Raw genomic sequence first — 6,000 nt, forward strand, 5'->3', positions numbered from 1 at the left:
GGTGATCCACCCGCCTCGGCCTCCCAAAGTGCTGGGATTACAGGCGTGAGCCACCGCGCCTGGCCATGCTGTTTTCTTAAACGAATCAAAAATAGTCTAAATACTGTACTTCACAGAATTTGTAAGGCTGGAAGAATCGGCCTGTGGCTGCTTCCAGCCTGGGAAAGGGATGGGCCACAAGATGGCGCCGCGCGTGCGGCGGTGAAGGCCGAGGCCGCCAGTGCCAGGTGGATGCCCGCCCTCCCCCAGGCCCTCAGGCCACGAGCAGGGGCGGGGGCACGGCTCACGATGTCATTTACACCGAGACAAAAGCCTAAATTGCTCCCTGTGCTTTCAGTGACCTAGGCCTTCCTCTCGTATTCTCTTTCTCTCGTATTCTCAAGTCTTTCTAGAAATGTGCTCTGGAGACATCCCCAAGCCGGTAGCTCCTCCCTCATTCTGAGAAGGCGGTTTAGTGCAGCCGGTCTGTGAGGGCATTGGGTGTTTTCCCCTCAGCTCCCGAGGGACAGCGTGGGAGGGTGGTGCTCTGGGCCTTCTCTCTACCATGCTTTGTTATTGTTGATTTGTTTAAGCGCCAAACACTGAGTTTCCTTAATGTACCTGTGGGAAGATCAGCGGCAGAACTAGCAGAGGCTGTGTCCGGGCGCGGTGGCTCGCGCCTGTAATCCCAGCTACTGGGGAGGCTGAGGCAGGAGAATCGCTTGAGCCTGGGAGGTGGAGGTTGCAGTGAGCCGAGATCATGCCACTACACTCCAGCCTGGGTGACAGAGCGAGACTCCATCTCAAAAAAAAAAAAAAAAAAGAACTAGCAACAAGCAAAGGCTGTGTTGCTTATGATACTTATTCCTGACAAGGGAAGGATGAACCTGAACTCTTAAATCTAAGGTGTTACCTGAAAGGGGTCCCGATCTAGACCCCAAGAGACCCTCGCACAAGAAGGAATTCAGGGCGAGTCCATAGAGTAAAGTGAAAGGAAGTTTATTAAGAAAGTAGAGAAATAAAAGAATGGCTACTCCATAGATAGAGTAGCGCAGGGGGCTGCTGGTTGTCCATTTTTATGGTTATTTCTGGATGATATGCTAAACAAGCGGTGGATTATTCATGCCTCCCCTTTTTAGACCATACAGGGTAATTCCTGATGTGGCCTTGGCATTTGTAAACTGTCATAGCGCTGGTGGGAGTGTAGCAGTGAGGACCACCAGAGGACACTCTCGTTGCCATGTTGGTTTTGGCCACTGTTTTACTGCAACCTGTTTTATCAGCAAGGTCTTTATGATCTGTGTTTTGTGCTGATCTCCTATCTTATCCTGTGACTTAGAATGCCTTAACCATCTGGGAATGCAGCCCAGTAGGTCTCAGCCTTATTTTACCCAGCTCCTGTTCAAGATGGAGTTGCTCTGGTTCAAACGCCTCTGACAAAGGGACAGTCATTTCACCTCACACATGAAAGCAAACCTAAAATTTTCTCCATTGGAAGTTCAATCTTGGCTAAGGGCATGATTTAGAAATCAAAGGAGTCTGACCTTCACGTGGTTTTGAATACTTGGAAAGGTAGCCATGGGAAGGGACGTAGCCTTTGTAATGCAAGAGGAGAGAATGGGGTGTGGGGCGTGTGGCCCAGAAATGACACAGAACTCTGACAGCACTGCCCGGTTGCCATGTAGCTAGGTAAATATTTGCAAAGCACCTACTGCTTCTCCGGACTCGGGGCAAGTGTCTACTGGGCATGAAACCATCTCCGTGGGGAAGTGAGCCTTACCCAGTTCTTATCACCCTCTTGAGGCCAAGTTCACAGAATATGACACAACTTCCAGAGGAAAGGGGGGCCTGCCAGTTCTTATCTTCCTCTCTCAGCTGGCATTGGGACATTTTAGTGGCCAGGACCAATGTGTTATCTGTAGGAGCCCTGAAGAGAAGAGGTGGGCCCAGAGGCTTTTTTTTTTTTTTTTTTTTTTGAGACAGAGTCTCGTTCTGTCGCCAGGCTGGAGTGCAGTGGCGCGATCTCGGCTCACTGCAAGCTCCGACTCCCTAGTTCAAGTGATTCTCCTGCCTCAGCCTCCCAAAGAGCTGGAATTACAGGCACACACCACCACGCCTAGCTAATTTTTGTATTTTTAGTAGAGACAGCGTTTCACCATGTTGGCCAGGGTGGTCTCGCTCTCCTGACCTTGTGATCCACCTGCCTCGGTCTCCCAAAGTGCTGGGATTACAGGTGTGAGCCACCGCACCCGGCCAAGACTCATCTTCTGGATATGAATTCCCGGAGCTGTCATTTCCTGAGAGCTCATGATCAAGAGGCATTGAGAGGTAGACCAGCTCGCTGTATAATTGTTAGGGGTGCCAATCTGTAAGGCACGCTACAGTGTCATGGAGCTGTAATGAGATGGGAAATCATATTTCTCAGAGCTCTTCTCAGGTAGACTATTCTTTTTTAAAAATTTCAAATAAAATTTAAAAACAAGTGCATGTTTTAAAATGTCATTTACCAAATCAAAAGCCAAACTAATAGAAAAAAAAATTTGTAACAAATATGCCAGATCAAAGCTTAATATAGTTAACATACAAATAAAAGGACTTCAAAATTTAAAAAAATAAGATTGGGTTAAGGATGTTATGCAGGCAATTCATAAAGGAAAAAACACAAATATACAATAAATATATAAAAAGATGTTCAAGACAGAATAAAAAATGCATATTACACTGTTGTAAAATAATATTTTTATGTAACCGAGTGAGAAATATTTTTAAATGGCAATATAATTGGTGTAGAAATGTAATTCTATGTAATTCTGCAATATATATGTTCAAAAGGCTTTTTTTTTCTTTTTAGGAAAGGCCTCTATTATAGATTTGATATATATATATATATATATATATATATATATATATATATATATATATATATAGAGCCTGGCGCGGTGGTCACGCCTGTAATCCCAGCACTTTGGGAGGCTGAGGCTGGCGGATCACGAGGTCAGGAGATCGAGACCATCCTGGCTATCACAGTGAAACCCCATCTCTACTAAAAATACAAAAAAATTAGCCGGACATGGTGGCGGGTGCCTGTAGTCCCAGGTACTCGGGAGGCTGAGGCAGGAGAATGGCGTGAACCCGGGAGATGGAGCTTGCAGTGAGCCGAGATCGCGCCACTGCACTCCAGCCTGGGCGACCGAGAGAGACTTTAAATAAATAAATAAATAAATAAATAAATAAATAAATAAATATAGAACCATTTAGATTTTCTATTTTTGTGTATCTGTTTTGCCTTTTTTTTTTTTTAGACAGGGTCTCACTCTGTCGCCAGGCTGGAGTGCAGTGGCGCAATCTTGGCTCAAGGTAACCTCCGCCTCCCGGGTTCAAGCGATTCTCCTGCCTCAGCCTCCCAAGTAGCTGGGACTACAGGCCCGTGCCACCACGCCCAGCTAATTTTTGTATTTTTAGTAGAGACGGGGTTTCACCCTGTTAGCCAGGATGGCCTCAATCTCTTGACCTTGTGATCTGCCTGCCTCGGCCTCCCAAAGTGCTGGGATTACAGGTATGAGCCACCGCACCCAGCGTTTTTTTTTTTTTTTTTTTTTTTGAGACGGAGTCTCGCTCTGTCTCCCAGGCTGGAGTGCAGTGGCGCAATCTCAGCTCACTGCAAGCTCCGCCTCCCAGGTTCACGGCATTCTCCCGCCTCAGCCTCTGGAGTAGCTGGGACTACAGGCGCCCACCACCAGGCCCGGCTAATTTTTTTTTATTTTTTTATTTTCAGTAGAGACGGGGTTTTCACCATTCACAGGATGGTCTAAATCTCCTGACCTTGTGATCTGCCCACCTCGGCCTCCCAAAGTGCTGGGATTACAGGGGTGAGCCACCGCACCTGGCCTTTTTTTTTTTTTTTTTTTTTTTTTTTAAGATTGTGTCTCACTCACTCTGTTGCTCGGGCTGGAGTGGAGTGGCATGATGTCAGTTCACTTGCAACCTGTGCCTCCGAGGTTCAAGCAATTCCCCTGCCTGAGCCTCCCAAGTAGCTGCGATTACAGGCATGCACCACCATGCCTGGCTAATTTTGTATTTTTAGTAGAGATGGGATTTCACCATGTTGGCCAGGGTGGTCTCTAACTCCTGACCTCAGGTGATCTGCCAGCCTCGGCCTCCCAAAGTGCTGGGATTACAGGCGTGAGCCACCGTGCCTGGCCTGTTTTGCAAGTTTTTAAAATTAAATATATATTTTCAAAAACTCAAGTCCAAAAGACTGGTCTCTTGGGTCTCTCCTCCTTTTCCAGCAATTGTGGATATATGAATTACCCTGACCTGATCACTGTACATTATGTATATTGCAACATCACTATCTACCCTGTAAATATGTACAGTTATTATCTGTCAATTAAAATGTGTGTGTGCGTGTGTGTTTTTAAATCAGTTAGACTAGGCTGGACATGGTGGCTCATGCCTGTAATCCCAACACTTTGGGAGGCCGAGGTGGGAGGCTTGTTTGAGGCCAGGAATTCAAGACCAGCCTGGGCAACGTAGTGAGCCCCTGTCAATACAAAAAAAAAAAAAAGAAAGAAAAATAATAAAATGAAAAATCAGATAGACTGTTCCAAGGGGTAGGAAGAAATACTTTGATAAGTGACTTAAGATGGAGGTAAGACACTCCACTCCCCACCCACCCTACTTGTGAGGACATACCAGAGCAACAACTCCAAGCTGCTCAACTGCCTTCCATCTGAAGAGCTTGTTCGCTAAGTGGGGCACACAGTGTGGAGTTGGAGCTAAATTGTTAGGGACAAAAAAGGCTGAGTTATCAGACCTGTGCCCCGTCTGTCTCAGGCTCTCATCTGCAGAATCAGCGAAGAAATCCCTAAAGACTATGGGTTTCAGGGAGTGCCCAGTTATGAGCCTGTTACAGCACCGTGTGCCTTCACCCTGCCCAGGTGAGGGGGGCTCACAGGTGGGGGCTTCCACTTTGTTGTCTCTGTCCCTCAGGTCCCTGAGGACAATCAAGGTAGCCATACACCCTGAATTTGCAAGGGCTGTCTGGTTTTAAAGTCTCTCCCTTTGATTCAGGAAAGTCCATTCTTACTTGTCAGTCTCGTCTTGTGTCCTGACTTTGGCTCAGAAAATCAGTCACCACAGTCTCAAAAACTTTGAACTCAGCACTTCTCTCTTCCCTGCAGTAGGAAATCCCCTATAAGATGATCAGAGACAGACCCCTTGGGAAACTGCTAGGCCAGGGGCTGGAAATTGCAGGTGTCAACTCCCAGTAGAAACACCATTGTGGATACTTAGGTGACTCAGTAGCTATGGAAGATAAGACGGATCAGAGACCAGGATCAAGGGAGATAAATATTTTCAAAGAGCTTTGAGTTATTCAAGAAAGGACTCCTCAAATGGACAGGTATGGACCCATAAAAACAGAAATTCAGTCTTCTGGCTTTAGAATTTTGCCGCTTGACAGCTCCAGATTGCGGCCCCCTTCCCTGCCCTCCTTCCCCCGGCCCCTATCTCTCCTGCACCGCCCACCCCCAACATTACATGCCACATCTTCTGGGTGAGACTTGACAATCCTTCTTTTAAAAATTTAATTAATTAATTATTTATATATTTTTTGAGACAGAGTCTCGCTCTGTCACCCAAGCTGGAGTACACTGGTGTGATCTTGGCTCACTGCAACCTCCGCCTCCTGGGTTCAAGCAATTCTTCTGCCTCAGCCTTCTGAGTAGCTGGGACTACAGGCATGCACCACCACACCCGGCTAATTTTTTGTATTTTTAGTAGAGACAGGGTTTCGCCATGTTGTCCAGGCTGGTCTCAAACTCCTGACCTCAGGTGATCCACCCACCTTGGCCTCCCAAAGCGCTGGGATTACAGGAGTGAGCCACTGTGCCCAGCCAGTCCTTTTTTTTTTTTTTTATCCAATTTCTTTCCCTTTCTTTAATTCCTCTTTTGTTTTGTCAAAGTAGTTCCTGAGCATCTTTTTCATGGTGAGTACTTGGGGAATACATCTTCCAAGTT

Source organism: Pan paniscus, chromosome 8 (genome assembly GCF_029289425.2).
Source record: "Pan paniscus chromosome 8, NHGRI_mPanPan1-v2.0_pri, whole genome shotgun sequence".
In the NCBI taxonomy this organism is placed as follows: Eukaryota; Metazoa; Chordata; class Mammalia; order Primates; family Hominidae; genus Pan; species Pan paniscus.